This window comes from Pinus tabuliformis, chromosome J (genome assembly GCF_031772625.1).
Source record: "Pinus tabuliformis cultivar Carrire ecotype Pingquan chromosome J, CPIR1, whole genome shotgun sequence".
NCBI lineage: Eukaryota > Viridiplantae > Streptophyta > Pinopsida > Pinales > Pinaceae > Pinus > Pinus tabuliformis.
In genome coordinates, this window is record NC_142295.1 from 1285324166 (window position 1) to 1285342707 (window position 18542).

At 36.2% G+C, this 18542-nt stretch overlaps 1 long non-coding RNA gene across 2 annotated transcripts; it reads left to right on the forward strand.

Moving 5' to 3' along the window:
• The first annotated feature begins 286 nt into the window (after positions 1–286).
• On the forward strand, positions 287–13193 carry LOC149231951 (uncharacterized). Of its 2 annotated transcripts, XR_016248114.1 has the most exons (5): positions 287–605; positions 726–813; positions 7579–9348; positions 10005–11302; positions 11757–13193. It is a non-coding gene; the product is annotated as an uncharacterized LOC149231951 (long non-coding RNA). The 2 variants fall into 2 exon arrangements; XR_016248115.1 differs by lacking the exons at positions 287–605; positions 726–813; positions 7579–9348 and adding an exon at positions 9366–9470.
• The last annotated feature ends 5349 nt before the right edge of the window (positions 13194–18542 follow it).

The window sequence follows — 18542 nt, forward strand, 5'->3', positions numbered from 1 at the left end:
ATCTAGAGTCCACAAGTGTAACAGGAAAAGGAGAAAGAGGTTTGTATGGGGAATTTGCTTTTTTATTCATGAATGAGGGCTTTATTTTTTTGTTACTACATAATTATATGGTGAAGGTGAAAATTGAGGTGATATGTATGGTTCCATATGTGTGTATTTAAATTCGAGGCATCTTAGATTATTTTTCATCTACGTAATCATTAACCACATTGTAATGCAATAAATGTAATATGGAGAATAACTAACTAAATTCTTGAAATGTATAAAATGTACTTTTGCGTAATATTACTCATAAGACATTTAGTTTTGGTTTTCGATTTCTTGTAATATATCTAAGTGTCTGTTTGGTACATTGTGTGGGAACTAAAGGTAGGTCCTAACAACCCATGGTTACACAAGCATAGTGGGTGAAGATTGATGTGATATGTATGGTTCCATTTGTGTGCATTTAAATTCAAGGCATCTTACATTTTTTGTCATCTATCTAATTATCGATCACATTGTAATGCAGGTAATGTAATGTGGAGAATCATGAACTAAAGTGTTGAAATCTATTTGTGAGGAAGAGACTGTAGTAGAGTGAAAAGGCAGAGACAAAGTTACATGTGAGTTTTCTTTTGGTGCACATGTTCATATATGATCCACTATTTACCTATATATGATCATCCCTCAGGCATCTTACATTTTTTGTCATCTATCTAATTATCGACCACATTGTAATGCAGGTAATGTAATGTGGGGAATCATGAACTAAAGTGTTGAAATCTATTTGTGAGGAAGAGACTTTAGTAGAGTGCAAAGGCAGAGACAAAGGTACATGTGAGTTTTCTTTTGGTGCACATGTTCATATATGATCCACTGTTTACCTATATATGATCATCTCTCATTTATTTACGGTTTATGATTTTTAGTCTTTACAGAAGATGTACTTTCTCGTGCATAAAATTATTCATAATATCTCACAACATTTTGTGTGTATTTAGCACGATAAGAAACATTTTTACATTCTCCATACAAGATCTCTAACCTTCCCTTCAAGTGCTAATGTGTGTAGGGCTAACCATAACATAAATAATACTATCGCAGCGTGTTACAACTGTGTATTAGTGTTGCATCCTCTAGCAGCCTTGATGTTTGATATCAAGAGGAAGGCCATTCTGAAATAAGCTCTTGCACTATGACTATAATAGGCTTGTGGGTGCTTCCACTGTCCAAAGGCCCTCAACATAAGCTTACCACAAATATGCTCCTTTTAACCTTTCATTTATTCTTAGACCTCAAAATAGATTAGGGTTGACCTTTTAAAGTTATGAATACAAGTAGGGCCAACATAAACTTGTGGGCGTCTTTTACTGTGAAAGGCTTGCTTTTTGGGAATGTCTTATTGAATTTTGCTTTTGTTTTTGCAATAGTTCTTTGTTCTTGCCTTTAGAATTTTTGGAAGTTCCTTACAACACTGCTACTCGACTATCAATTGTGACATATCTCAAGATCTTGATGTTTGTGGTATTGTAACCTCTTATGGTTTATTTTTGATGTTATTTTTGTAGATTCCAATTCCATAACGACCCATACCTTGCATTTGAGATGATGCATGAACAATATATATATATATATATATATATATATTTTATCTTCCTAGAAAATAAGGTTGAATTGCAGACCTAGAAAAATATTCCAAACCCACAGTGATAGGTTACAACCCTAAAATAGTGGGAGATTAGTGCTACTCTGACTACTTAAACCAACTCCCTTGAGCTTTGTTTGTAATTAGGGACATAGTTTCATCCTTTCCATTTGTTGTTTGAAGGTGAGACCACTTGTAAGTTTGTGAACAATAAATATGATACCCAAAACAACACTAAAATTTGAACTAGGAACCACAAAAAATGCCTCTATTAAGAAGAATAATAATGCCTTTTTCTTAATAATAATGCCATTAGGTTGTCTTGTATAAATGATTTACCAATGTTTTACCAATTGCCCCTTTCAAACTTTGATTCATGCGAGCCTACATGAATGGATTTATAAATGAACCCTTACTCCTTTTTATACTATTTTTGCTAACATTACTTTAGGTCTGACCCCTAAAATTACGACTATATAAATAGGGTCGACTTGGTTAGACACATATTTCTCCTACGTAGGTTAGCTTTCTTGACCTTGTTTTGCTTTTTTTCTTCTTTAGTCTTGTTTTTAATCAGAGTTCAATTTTGAATTAACCTTTCAAATAAGCTGCCATGACTGTTGTCCCATCCATAATTGTCGTTGGTGGTATTTGGTTGGCAATGTTCTTATGGAAAAGGATTGCCTCAATGCCTCTTAAAAAGAAAGGCCAAAGTTGATTCATATCTCTCGTGTTAAGAAAACTTCTCTTACAAAAGTATAACATGCGACTATCCCAAAATGATGTGATTTCTGGTGGTTCATGAACAATGCTTTGGATAAAGTCAGTATGAGTGAACAAACGTGGAGCATCTCCTTCATGAATGCACCACGACCTCTAACATAGAGTGAACTCTAGCTTGATGTTTGTAGTTTAGGGAGCATCTCCTTCATGAATGCACCACGACCTCTAACATAGAGTGAACTCATAAAGTGAACTCCGGCTAGTGAACTCTAGCTTGATGTTTGTAGTTTAGGGAGCATCTCCTTCATGAATGCACCACGACCTCTAACATAGAGTGAACTCATAAAGTGAACTCCGGCTTGATGTTTGTAGTTTAGGCAGGTACTTCTTCATAGGCCTAAAGTTTGGGTGTGCAAAATCCAACTAATACACCCTTAGACCTTAGTAATTACTTTAGTAATTAAAGTAATTTTTTTCATAAGATAAAACTGTTTTTAATCTAATGAAATGTAAAGGTTATTTGGAATAGTGGAATTAGATATAAGGTTATTTGGAATAGTGGAATTAGATGTATCTTAATGATTCATCTCAAGTGAGATGAGATCAAATTTCAACTGACAATCACTTTGAAGATTAGGGTTGTGAATTCAATCAACTTGAGCTTATAAAAGAAGAGCTAAGGAGAGGAGAAGACAAACAACAATAGTGAACACAAGGCTTGATAGGAGATTTCAATAATTGAGTGGAGAAAGCGTGCCAGGTCCGAGGAAGGTGCAAGGGAGATCCAAATCAACCAAGACAAATTGAGGACAAATCTAGGGTTTGATCAGGTGGATCCTATTTAGGTTATTGTTGTATTTGTAGTTTCCTTAGTGCGCCATTATCCTAGTAAGAGAGCCTTGGTAGGTTTTGAGTTATTAATGAGGTTTTGAGTTAAAAATGAATAATTGATTTGATCGCCTTAGCAGATTTTGAGTTATTAATGAATAATTGATTTTATCGGGCAAAAAACTTGTGTTATGTGTGATTGAGATTGGTTGTGCTTTTGCTGAATATATTTTTGTTTACTTTTACAACATATTTGTGCTTTTATTCAGTAGATATATGATAAATTTGCTAGGAATTATTTTTCAGGTTGTTGGGTTTTGAAATTAACATGGTATGGTAGCTGAAACTTCGAGAATTCGATCTGAGAATCATCGGGCGCTAGGTGTGTTTAGTGACTGGAAGGATCTAGGTTCGCCCAACGACTGTTCAAGGGACAATTCTTATTTTGCATGTTGAGAATTCAACGCATAAGAAAAATTAATTTCTGTGATGCGCAGGGCTAATGGCTGGACAATTGAGTGAAGAAAAAATTAAGAAGGTGGTTGATAAGGCGACCATGACCTAGCTGCTGACAGATCTATCAGGCACTGCAGAGAATGGTGTTATTCGAGACCATAGGGGATGTGGTAAAAAATTAAGAAGGTGGTTGATAAGGCGACCATGACCTAGCTGCTGATAGATCTATCAGGCACCGCAGAGAATGGTGTTATTCGAGACCATAGGGGATGTGGTAATCATAGAGATCGAATTGGCAGTCGCAGAGGTAGAGGTCGAATGGGACGCAAGTGTAGCATACAATCTCTAGTCATGTCGACAACCAAAATAGTAGTTGGCAATTGTAGGGCAGGCTAACTCTAACAGGCTGTGTATGTGAGGAAGTGGAGGGCTGTCGAAGAAGCCTGTAACCATCATTGAGTTAGTGTCAGGGATGTTTTGGGCAAGGAAAACCAACTGTCGAAGACAACAATTGTCGGGCTAAGAGGAAAAATCCAACTGCCATCAGATCTAGCAAGGTTAGCGATGGAACTGTTAGTTGGTGATAGAACTGTTAGTTGGCGATAGAATTGTTAATTGCGATCGTAAAGCCCATATGGTGCCGCTGAGTGGTCAAAACATAGTTGTTCCAACAAGGAGAGCCGTGTTGTAGAGGAATGTAGCAGTCAACCATAGATTGATTGAAGTCCTAGAGGTGCTGTTGAGAACAAAGAAAAGATTACGCAAGGAGCATACAAAGTTACAAAGTTGCATAAGTGTGGTGCTAGATTGTAGTACAAGCAATGATGGGTGGTCACCTCTTGGAGGGAGACCATACTAGTTGATGGGCTAGAGCAACGGTGACTCCAATGAAGGAAGTCGTCAAAGGAGCAATCGTAGTCGTATAGTTCATATGGGAGCCACATATCAACCATAGTGGTACAAAGGGTTGAGGGTGCATCTAACTTCACTCCCTGAAAGGTGAGGGTTTCATTGATTCTCATGGAGAATGGCATATCGGAGTTTCTAAACTCCAACATCATGATGCCAATAGATGCTACAAAATTGGCCAGTTATAACTAAAAGGATGTGAAACTTAGGAGAATTATCTTGGATGTGGTGAAGGATCATGTGATTCCTCACCTATTCGGGAAGAAGACAACAAGGGAAATGTGGGAGGCTCTAATGATGCTTTATTAGAGGGATAACTCAAACAAAAAAATGGTGCTGATAGAGAAACTCAAGAACACCAAGATGACCAGAGCAAATGCCATGGCGAATTATTCAACAAAGATCACATAGGTATGTGATGAGTTGGCAATAGTTGGGGTGACCATGTGATTCATGTGATTCCTCATGGGGTGATCATGTGATTCCTCACCTATTCGAGAAGAAGACAACAAGGGAGATGTGGGAGGCTCTAATGACGCTTTATTAGAGGGATAACTCAAACAAAAAAATGGTGTTGATAGAGAAACTCAAGAACACCAAGATGACCAGAGCAAATGCCATGGCGAATTATTCAACAAAGATCACATAGGTATGTGATGAGTTGGCAATAGTTGGGGTGACCATGACAGGGGATGAATTGGTAAGGACTATCTTGGATGGCTTCACTAAGCTATGGACTCCTTTCATGAAGGGCATCTTTGCATGAGGACCTCATCCTAATTGGGAAAGATTATGGGATGATTTTGTCCAGGAGGGGATTCAGGAGGAATCTCTAGGAGGCCAACAGAAGGGTGATGATGAGAACCTTTTCCATACCTGTTAAGCAAGGCAAGGACAGAGGAAGAAAAATATAGGTGGAGAGGCTACTTCACAAGCTAGAAAGAAGGCTTTGAGCAAAGTGAAATGATTTGCATGCCACAGGAATGGGCACCATGCATCACAATGTTCAGAGAGGAAGAAGGCAACAAACATCAGTGCCAACAATGGTTCATGAGTTTGCATCGAATTTTAAAAAGGGCTTGTCATTTGTCTCTTGTCTATTAACCAACACCATCAGAAGGATTGACTTGTACCTGGATAGTGGTGCATCATACCATGGGACAAGAGGCATAGGAGCTATTTAGCAGTCTTATGGATATTGACTTTGACTTGTTTGCGGAGGTATTGATGCCAAGTATGCAGTGAAGGGTGTTGGAACTGTTAAGTTCCAACTCGAGTTAGGATGTTTGTTGGAAGTAAAGGACATGCTATATGTACCAACACTAAAAAAGCCACTAAGGTATCCTCCATCCCATCTTTTTTGAAGCAATAGACATGAGAGCCCTAACATAAGTATATCCAATGTTTAGAGCGAATGTCTCCTCGTGATCCATTCCATCCTTTTGGGAAAAACCTATGGCCACAAACCTAGCCATGTACTTCTAGATGCTGCCATTTGTAGCATGTTTGATCTTGAAGATCCATCTCAAATTGACCACTGATTTCCCCTTTGGCTGTGATAGAATGTCATAGACATCATCCTTCATGATAGAAGCATACTCTTTTACCATGGCATCTCTCCAAACTTGTTGGCATGCTGCCTCCTCATAATTGCTACGTTCATAGTCAATGATGTCACTCATGACTCATGAGTGCCATTTAATGAGGAAAATGTCTTAGTGGTCCGCTCTCCTTGAAAGTACTATTAAGAGCCTCCACATGCTCTTGAGCATTTCTTATTGTCTACTCTAGCCATTTCGGCCTCCTCTTGACAGTACACAGTGCCTCTTACTCCTCTTAATCTAAAGACTGAGTAGTTGTTGCTGTTGTTGTTGGCCTCTCCTCTCCTCTGTTGATTTTTACATGGCCTTCATTAATGATACTTATTTTTGATAATTTTTTCTATTCTCATTTCTTTTTCATTAATTCCATCATTCAATAATTACACATAAGACAAAAACCATATAACAAGTAAGATAGAAGGATCATAAAGAGATAACCATACAAGAACATAAGATAGAAGTATCATAAAGAGACAGCCATACAAGAACACAAGAGATAATAAAGAGACAACCATACAAGAACATAAGATAGAAGTATCATGAAGAGACAACCATACAAGAACACAAGAGATTTAACCTGGGAAAACCCACAATGGGGCTACATCAAAGATAAGATCCAGGTCAAAAAGGGCTTCCCTCCTACTAGCAGCGTCTAATTGTATGTGGTTATTGACGGTCATATTAATTTCTGTAGCTTATATCTCTTGATATGCAAGCTGTTTGGGTATCTGTCTTTCTGGGTTTCTATTTACAGGCGGTCTATGTTTTTCTGTTTAAGCTTTCATATCTTAAAAATTCTTTTTCTAATGCGTGTATTTTATTTTGAATGTAAATTTAGCTATCAAGGCTATATTGTGTTCTGCATTTTATTTTCTTTGTAGTTTAGTGTATAACATTTTGTCACACAGCCTTGCCTTGTTAGAGTTCCTAGTTCCTACTCTTCGTCATTTTATGTGAAGAGTTATTCTTTGGCAACTGTGTAAAGTATTGGGTTCAGAGAGCTTTTCGTTTTAGTTTATGAATTACATTTGGTCATTCTTGGGAGGCAACGGTTTCTCATTTTCTTATGGAATTTGACAGTACTGTGATAGTACATATTTTTTCGTAATATGTTAATAAATAAACATTTTTGACAAAAAAGAGGCAACGGTTTCTCATTTTCTTATGGAATTTGATAGTACTGTTTTTTCGTAATATGTTGATAAATAAACATTTTTGACCCAAAAAAAACTGCTTGTGAAGAGTTATTCTTTGGCAACTGTGTAAAGTTTTGGGTTTGGAGAGCTTTTCGTTTTAGTTTATGAATTACATTGGTCATTCTTGGGAGGCAACGTTTTCTCATTTTCTTATGGAATTTGATAGTACTGTTTTTTTGTAATATTTTGATAAATAAACATTTTTGACAAAAAAAAAATTGCTTGTGATACTTTACAGGTATATCTATTAATTATATTCCAGTTTCAAGATGCAGATCTTTGTCAAAGCTCTTATTAAGACCATCACTCTCGAGGCTGAGAGCTTTTACACTGTTAAAGATGTCAAAGATAGCTTTTACACCGTTAAAGATGTCAAAGATAAGATCCAGGCCAAATAAGGGATATCTATTAATTATATTCCAGTTTCAAGATGCAGATCTTTGTCAAAGCTCCTATTAAGACCATCACTCTCGAGGCTGAGAGCTTTTACACTGTTAAAGATGTCAAAGATAAGATCCAGGCCAAAGAAGAGGTTCCCTCCAACCAGATGTAAAAGATAAGATCCAGGCCAAAGAAGGGATTCCCTCTGACCAGCAGCATCTGATCTTCGCAGGAAAGCATCTTGATGATGGACGAACCCTTGCTTATTACAACAATCAGAAGGAATTTACCCTCCACCTTTTTCCCTGTTTGAAGGGCGGTATTAATATCAAGCTTAAAAAAAGCAGACACTCTAAAATGAGTGTCAGAGCTTCAGCAATATGGTTGAAAAAGTGTATACTCCTTTTTAACGGTTTTTGCGTAATGCTAAGGGTTTATAGGAATTTCCCCTTTATCATGCATCATTGTCTACCCGAATCCCTTCTGCGGCTTAGTAGACTGTGACACCACCACATCTGTCCCATGTAAGAGGTTCAGATCGGTGCTCATATCCATTTGTTCGTCCGGGCTTATACCAGGAATCTTCTGTGGCTCAGTACACTGCGACACCACCACATCTGTGCCCTGCAGATCGGTGCAGGTCGGTGCTCATATCCATTGGTTCCTCCAGGGATTATACCAGGAATATTTTGGATAATGAAAATAGGATCTGGGTGCCTCACAGTCCATTTTGAGGCCTCTGGATATCTGATGATTCCACTACTCTTTATATCCTTGAAAGAGTAGCACAGATCTTCAAAATAATATTTTAGAAAGTCAGACAGCATTCTGATGCAATAGAGAATGATGAATGATGGATATCTGATGATTCCACTAATTATATCCTTGAAAGAGTAGCACAGATTTTCAAAATTAATCTTTTAGAAAGTCAGACAGCATTATCTGATGCAATAGAGAATGATAAAAGGGAGTGCACCAAATCACACACGTAGTGATTATCTTCCACCATATGGGAATGACATTTCAACCACCAAATGTCATCAATTCCATGAGCCTTTAAGCCTTTCATCCAATAGTTAAGATGGGATTCGAACTATGACAGAAGGGCATGCTGATTATCAATTTCAACAAAAATAGCCGAAGGTCAGTTGAGCATTCCACTGCAAATCCAAAACATGTCATGTGAGTGTTTATCTCAGTACAATTTTCCAAGACTTGATCTCAAATGTCTTTTATGGCCAGCGTTATTCTGCCAAGGAGGATGAAGATATTGGAGTAGTCGTTAGCAGTTGTTTTATAGCCAGCTTTCTTATTTTGCCAAGCAGGATGAAGATATTGGAGTATTTTTAGCAGCCGTATCGTGGCTTCTTCTTCTCTGGATTTGGTTCTTGGGAGATTTTGTAGAACAGTTGCTTCGGTGAGGTCGTTGGAGATGCCTTTATGGGTTGCCTTTACGAGTATTGATGCTTCTTGGCCAATGTACTGAACTGCTGTTGGCTATGTCCAGATTGATGACTGTTTTGAGGTTCTTCAGTGCTAGCACTCGGTTGGTACCTAGCTATGATCTCTTTGACAGTACTCTTAATGCATGACCTAAATACTTAAATGGTTAAACATTTAACTACTGGTATGCTTCACTTGCACAGTCACACTTCCGTTTATTGTTGACAACAGTTTGGGGTTTCAGTTTCATTCGTTGCTGCGCTCATCTCTGATTTGTAGATGGTGATAATCTACCCTAAATACATGGTATATGTCCTTTGAGAACTGTTATACTTCCTTCTGAATCAGACAACTGTATATTAGCATAGTTCATATGGATCTACTTTGAGAACACTGTGGTATCATGCTATCAATATAGTTATATGATCACTATCAATATAGTTATATGATCACTGCCCTTGTTGGTTATAATTCACTTTGAATATATGATGGCAAATGCATCTTGAAGCTCTCCAAAATTGTTTATGTGGAGTTATTTTTGGCAACTGCTTAAAGTTTTGGCTTTGGATAGCTTTTCCTTTTAGTTTATGAATTACATTTGTCATCCTTGCAAATGCATCTTGAAGCTCTCCAAAATTGTTTTATGTGAAGAGTTATTTCCAAGGCAACTACTTAAAGTTTTGGCTTTGGATAGCTTTTCCTTTTAGTTTATGAATTACATTTGTCATCCTTGGGAGGCAACGGTTTCTAATTTTCTTATGGAATTTGGTACTGTTTTTTCATAATATGTTGATAAATAAACAATTTTGACCAAAAAAAATTGCTTGTGATGATTTACAGGTATATCTGTTAGTTATATTCCAGTTTCAAGAAGCAGATCTTTGTCAAAACTCTTATTAAGACCATAACTCTCGAAATTGAGAGCTTTTACACCGTTAAAGATATCAAAGAAGATCCAGGCCACAGAAGAGATTCCCTCCGAACAGCAGCGTTTGATCTTCGCAGGAAAGCATCTTCTTGACGGACCAACCCTTGCTTATTACAACAATCAGAAGGAATCTAGCCTCCACCTTTTTCCCTTTTTGAAGGGCGGTATTGAGATCAAACTTAATAAAAGCAGACGCTCTAAAATGGTGCCAGAGCTTCAGCAAAATAGTTGAAGTGCATTCTCCTTTTTAACGGTATTTTGCATCATGCTAAAGGTTTATAAGAATTTCCCCTTTATCATGCATCACTGTCTACCCGAATACCTTCAACGGTTCAGTAGACTGCGACACCACCACATCCATCCCCTGTAAAGAGGTGCAGATCAGTGCTCATATCCATTGGTTCCTCTGGGGCTTATACCAGGAATATTTTGAATAATGAAAATAGGACATGGGTGCCTCATTATATCCTCGAAAGAGTTTCAAAGATTTTCAAAATTAATCTTTTAGAAAGGCAGACAGCATTATCTGATTCAATAGAGAATGATACAAGGGAGTGAACCAAGTCACACAGGTAGTGATTATAATCTACCATATGGGAATGGCATTTCAACCACCAAATATCATCAATTCCATGAACTTTCAGCCTTTCATCCAAAAGATGGGATTCGAACTATGACAGAAGATGCATGCTGATTATCGCTTTCAACAAAAATACTAATAGCCGAAGGTCAGTTGAGCATTCCACTGCAAATCCAGAGCATGTCATGTGAGTGTTCATCTCAGTAATATTTTCCAAGACTTGATCTCAAATGTCTTTTATGGCCAACATTATTATGCCAAGGATGTTGAAGATATTGGAGTAGTCGTTAGCAGTTGTTTTATAGCCAGCTTTCTTATTCTGCCAAGCAGGATGAGGATATTGGAGTATTTTTAGCAGTGGTATCGTGGCTCCTTGTTCTCTGGAGTTGGCTCTTGGGCGACATTGCAGAACAGCTGCTTCGGTGATAAGGTCGTTGGAGATGCCTTTATGAGTTGCCTTTACGAGTATTGATCCTTCTCTGCCAATTTTCTGAACTGCCTGTTGGCTATGTCCAGATTCATGACTGTTTTGAGGTTCTTCAGCGCTCGGTTACTGCTTAGTTATGATCTCTTTGGCAGTACTCTTAAGGCATGGCCTAAATACTTGAATGGTTAAACATTTAACTACTGGTATGCTTCACTTGCACAGACACTTCCGTTAATTGTTGAGAACAGTTTGTGGTTTCAATTTCATTCGTTGCTGCGCTCATCTCTGATTTGTAGATGGTGATAATCTACCCTAAATATATGGTATATGTGCTTTGAGGACTGTTATACTTGTGGATCAAACAACTGTTTATTAGCAGTTCATATGGATCTACTTTGAGAACACTGTGGCATCATGCTATCAATATAGTTTTATGATCACTGCCCTTGTTAGTTATAATTCACTTTGAATATATGATAGCAAATTCATCTTGAAGATCTCCAAAATTGTTTATGCGAAGAGTTATTTTTTTGGCAACTGCTTAAAGTTTTGGCTTGGGAGAGCTTTTCCGTTTAGTTTATGAATTACATTTGTCATCCTTGGGAGGCAACATTTTCTCATTTTCTTATGGAATTGCTTGCTTGTGATGATTTACAGGTATATCTGATTGTTATATTCCAGTTTCATCTTAGATCCAGGCCAAATAATGGATTCTCTCCGACCAACAGCCTCTGATCTTCGTGGGAAAGCATCTTGATGTCGGACAAACCCTTGCTTATTACAACAATCAGAAATCCTCCACCTTTTTCTCTGTTTGAAGGGCGGTATATACCAAGCCTAAAAAAGGCAGACACTCTAAAATGAGTGCCAGAGCTTCTGCAAGATAGTTGAAGAAGCGTATTTTTCTTTTTACTGGTATTTGCATAATGCTAAGGGTTTATAGGATTTTCCCCTTTATCATGTATTTTTTATCATGTATTATTGTCTACCCGAATCCCTTCAGCGGCTCGGTAGACTGCAGACACCACCACATCTACCCCCCTGTAAGAGGTGCAGATCGGTGCTATATCCATTGGCTCCTCCGGCTTATACCAGGAATATTTTGGATAATGAAAATAGGACGTGGGTGCCTCCCACCTCACCTTGAGCCCTCTGGATACCTGATGATTCCACTTCTCATTATATCCTTGAAAGAGTTGCAAAGATTTTCAAAATTAATCTTTTCGAAAGTCAAACAGCATTATCTGATGCATAGAGAATGATTAAAGGGAGTGCACCAAGTCGCACAGGTAGTGCTTATCTTCTAGCATATGGGAATAGAATTTCAACCACCAAATGTTATCAATTCCATGAGGCTTTCGGCCTTTCATCCAATAACTAAGATGGGATTCGAACTATGACAGAAGAGGCATGCTGATTATCAATTTCAACAAAAATAGCGGAATGTCAGTTGAACATTCCTCTGCAAATCCAGAGCATGTAATGTGATTGTTCATCTCAGTACTATTTTCGAAGACTTGATCTCAAATGTCTTTTATGGCCAGCGTTATCCTGCCAAGGAGGATGAAGATATTGGAGTAGTCGTTATCAGTTGTTTTATAGCCAGCTTTCTCGTTCTGCCAAGCATTGGAGTATTTTTAGCAGCCGTGTCGTGGCTTCTTGTTCTCTGGAGTTGGCTCTTGGGCGATATTGCAGAACAGCTGCTTCAGTGAGATGGTCGTTGGAGATGACAACTTGGAGTTGCCTTTATGGGTCGTAAAGTGTTGATCCTTCTCGGCCAATATTCTGAACTGCCTGTTGGCTATGTCCAGACTCCAAATTCATGACTGTTCTGAGGTTCAACTAGTTATGATCTCTTTGGCAGTACTCTTAATACATGGCCAGTTAAACATTTAACTATTTGTATGCGTCACTTGCACAGTCACACTTCCGCAACAGTTTGGGGTTTCAATTTCATTCGTTGCTGCGCTCATCTCTGATTTGTAGATAGTGATAATCTACTCTAAATACGTGGTATATGTGCTTTGAGGACTGTTATACTTCCTTGTGGATCAAACAACTGTTGATTTGTAGATAGTGATAATCTACTCTAAATACGTGGTATATGTGCTTTGAGGACTGTTATATTTCGTTGTGATCAAACAACTGTTTATTAGCCTAATTCATATGGATCTATTTTGGGAACACTGTGGTCTCATGCTATGAATATAGTTATACAATCACTGCTGTGAATATATGACGGCAAACGTCTCTTGAAGGTTGCTTTAATGTTGGCTTTTTCATGGTCTTTGTGAGCATTGTAGACATGTTGGTTTTTTCATGGTGTATCTGAGCATTCTAGACCGTTGAATTTCACATCATGAACAGTGATCATGATTAAGAAAATACTTTCACATAGTGGATGGCATTATGTTTCTCTCCTAAACGCATCTTGAAGGTTGGCTTTTTCTATGATGGTAAATGCATCTTGAATGTTGGCTTTTTCATGGTGCATTGTAGACAGTTGAATTTCAATTTCACATCATGAATTTCATGATTAAGAAAATACATTTGAATGTTAGGCATTTTGATGGTGTATTTGAGCATTGTAGCCCGTTGTTGAATTGAATTTCACATCGTGTATTTCATGATTAAGAAAATACTTTGACATGTTGGATGGCATTATTTTTCTGTAGACCGTTGAATTTCTTATTGAATTTCACATTATGAACCGTGGATTTCATGATTAAGAAAATACTTTGACATATTGGATGGCATTATTTTTCTGTAGACCATTGAATTTCTTATTGAATTTCACATTATGAACAGTGGATTTCATGATTAAGAAAATACTTTGACATATTGGATGGCATTATTTTTCTGTAGACCATTGAATTTCACATCATCAATACTGGGTTTCATGATTAAGAAAATACTTTGGATGGCATTATTTTTCTGTAGACCGTTGAATTTCACATCATCAATACTGGGTTTCATGATTAAGAAAATACTTTTGACATATTGGATGGCATTATTTTTCTGTAGACCATTGAATTTCACATCATCAATACTGGGTTTCATGATTAAGAAAATACTTTGACATATTGGATGGCATTATTTTTCTGTAGACCGTTGCATTTCACATCATCAACACTTGGTTTCATGATTAAGAAAATATTGGCACTATTTTTCTGCCCTAAACATTGAGCATTGATGTCTTTATTAGCACTATGGACAGTTGAATTTCACATCATCAACACTGGTTTTATGATTAAGAAAATACTTTGATATATTGGATGGCATTATTTTTCCGCCCTAAACATTGATGTCTTTATTAGCACTATGGGCAGTTGGTCAAGCAACATAACATGACATAATTCAATACTATTTCCTTACACTTGTGATATTGTTGAAATATTGATCACTATTTACCATGGTTATTTCCTTATTTTTCTGTCCTAAATGTTGATGTCTTTATTAGCACTATGGACATTTGGTTGAGCAACATAACATGACATAATTCACTACTATTTCCTTACACTCGTCAATATCAATAATAATAAATGTCTTTATTAGCAATATTGACAATTGGTCAAGCAACATAACATGACATAATTCAACACTATTTCCTTCCATTGTGTCAATATCAATAATAATAAATTTCTTTATTAGCACTATGGAAAGTTGGTCAATATCAATAACAATAAACTTATGATATTGTTAAAATATTGATCACTATCACTATTTACCATTGTTACATGATAATAAACTTGTGATATTGTTGAAATATTGATCACTATTTATTGTTGTTACTTCCTTACAATATCAATAATAATAAATTTTTGATATTGTTGAAATATTGATTACTATTTACCGTTGTTACATGATATCACTACTGTGGTTACTATTTACCTTGTCATATCACTGCATAAAAGTGTCTTAAAAGTGTTCAAATATTCACTGCTTTGTATTTACAATCTGCGCTAAAACACAAACAAAAAGTGTTTTGATATGCATTGTTTTACAGTTACAATCCGTGTTAAAGTACACTGATAATGAGTGAGTGTTGTTTCGATATTGGTGTCTATTAAGCCTTTGTTGATCACTATTTACCTGGCATGACATGAAATTTGGAGTGTTTAGAAATATTAAGCCTTTTGTTGATCACTATTGTATTTACATACATCATTAATATATGATGTTAGAGATATACATCGTTATTGTATACGGGTGGGTGTGTACATTTTAGAAAACAATTTTGATCATCATAATCAACATTGTCTCTAGGATGTAATTTCACATTCTAAAAATTCTAAAAATGCATGTTGAATCATTGTTTCCCTTGGTTTAGATAAAATGTTGAATCAATGTTTCCCTTGGTTTAGATAAAATGTTAAGTTCAATATTTAATGTTAAATTGCTCTATCTTAATAGAACTACTTTATTGGTATACACGACCACGACCTCGACCTCTCATGATTTCGTAATATTTGATGATGGTAAATGAATAATCTATGATTGTCACTATAAACATAATTGAAGATGTATGTTCAAACTTTCAAAGAGCTATTTTGCCATGATGATGGTAAATGAATAATCTATGATTGTCACTATAAACATAAACATAATTGAAGATGTATGTTCAAAGAGCTATTTTGCCATGAGACATGTGTTCTGTTCACGTCACATTTTATATGTTGAATTGATGGTTAAGTTTCGTAGGACATTTGAACATAATTTATAATTCATGGTTTATTGAATAATATTTCTTTCATTTTCCGAGAATAAACATATAATGAGCTCACTTATCTGAAGTTAATGTCATTTAAGCTTTCATTTTATGAAAATAAACATACAATGAGCTTTTCCATCTAGAGTTAATGTCATTTAAGCTTGTCCTTAATTGCAATTTTGATCTACTATTTGCAAACACAATTAATAAAGATAAGGGTGACACGTAGTGGTGCCTCTTTGAGAGGGAAATTATGGAGAAGGAAAACCCAAGTGCATGCCAAGTAAGATTTAGATTAGTAAAACTGTCAACCCACAAATAAAGGGAAGTTGGTTATTGTTTCATAAGAATTGAATCCCCTCCACGCATGGGAATTGGGGAGTATGTCACCATTAACTCAAGATAAGTGGATCCATTGTTTCGTAGCTCTATGAATTGTCAACAGAACTATGCCAATTAGAATATAGATCACAATACAAAAATGTAGGGCTCTAAAAGAGAAATAAATAGGGGGCAATGTGACCATTTTGACAATTCAAATAAAGATTCAAACCAAAGATGGAAGATGCTTTGTTTCCTCCCAAAAAATCTCTAACCACCCTTGGCACTAATTGGCACCAAAAATGGGTGCATAAGTGATGAAAAAATTATAAAATCAAAGAGTAAGATCAAAAGGAAAGAGATAAAAAGTCATCCACATGTGGAGACAATAAGGGGAAGTCAAAAGAGACTTCAACACTTACAACCTCACCTCAATGTTCTGCAATGAAGAGACAAATTTCATGTACTACAATTTTCCTTATGGAAAGAGGAAAGACCAAACCCAAAACAAATATTATGACTCAGCATGAATTAGTAAAGCATATCTCCATCACTACTACCCATTAATACTAAATCATCTCTCATATTGAAAACTCATTATGAGAATGCAACCTTGCTATTCACAATAAGAACAATATTTCATGTATTTCATATAACATTAGTTCTAACAAATAACTTTCAAAACTCTTATAATAAGATTCAAAATAATAAAAAATGTAATAATAAAAAAATTAACGTAATAAACAATATAGAGTCATTACCAAAATAATGTAATGTCTTTACAAATTAGCACAACCACATGAGTAAATATGTGAATCATAGTCATTTTCCCCTTTCTAAAATGTCATTTGGAATTTGTGATGTGGTGTCATTTGCCATTTGTTATATTACCATAATACCATTTGTTATTTAATAATTTGCATTGTAATCTCATTATTATATTGAGTAAATATAAAAATGTAAACATGGATTTAGAAATATAAGATAATTAATATTTGAAATTTTATTTATTGTTAACTGAAACAACAAAAATATACCATCATTTTTTATAACCATAAAATTCAAATTAAAAATTAAAAAATTAATATAACATAAATAACCATCCACACAATAACCATAACTAGCAAAACAATAGCCTTTTCTCCCATTCAACTCTCAACTTTCTATAGCATGAATAAAATTCCTGTTATAGCCTTTTATTTTTCATTGAATTCTCTATTGAACTCTCAACTTTCTCTATAGCCTTTTATTTTTCATTGAATTTTCTATTGAACTCTCAACTTTCTCTATATAATAATGAATAAGAACCCTGTTATAGCTTTTTTTTTTTTTCCACTCAACTTTTTATGAAATAAATAAGAATCCTGAATATTTTTTCTCCTCATATGACATTTAACTCTCAACTTTTTATTCAATGAATAAAAACCCTCAATAACCAGAACTATAGCTGTTTATTTTCCTCCCTCACATTCAACTCTCTAACTTCTATCCCATAAATAAGAATTCTCAAAATTGTACCACCATGGACCATTCACAGTTTCTCATAAGAAAAACGCTTCATTCCAAGCAGCTTCTCTTCTGCCCCACTGAAACCCTACAACAAAGTATTGGTTACCCATCGTAGTTGAAAATTTCATGATGAAGTTGGCCGTCCACTCCAAAAAAAAAGTTAAAAAGGGGTGTATATGAACAGATCTACAACCCAAAAGTCTGTTTACATAATATATATTTTTAAATCTTTTAAAACTCGTATTTAAAAGTTGTACTTCTGTAATGAAGCAGCGAAATCAGAAAACCGTCTCAGAAAAACTATGGAAAATTGGCAGTGAAGGAGGATATTTAGAGAGCGGGAGGCAGGGGAGATTTGAAGCTTGCCCTCCTAACATGCAGTAACCTTCATTGGGAAATTAGGGATTTAAGTATAGGTAAATGAGGTAAATGAACATGAAGCTTTCTCATATTTCTATAGCAATGGCGGAGACGCTAAGTCTGCCTATTACGAACATAGTAACTCCCCTGCAGAGCCCAGGGTGCTCAGCCTGCGGCAAAGACAATGAAGTAGTTACTGAATTTGCCATCGACCACAGTTTACTTATGAACAGGGTCGCTCAGATTCAGCAAATTCAGGGGTTTCGATTAGCGGGGTTCGTGACTATGAACGCGGCGCACTTGAGGCGCACACAGTTGAATCCCTGGCTGTACTGGTGCTCGTTATGGATTTCAATGGCTGCCCTATTACAATGTTAAAATCTTAGTGACATTGACGAATACGAAGCCATCCACACTAGAGAATATTAAAACAGTTCCAGATTGGCCAGATCGGACGGCACACGTTTGCCAGATCCGACCGCTCAGAATGTCTAATATCCAACCGCCCAGATCTGTCGAATCCGACGGTGTATACTGTCCGA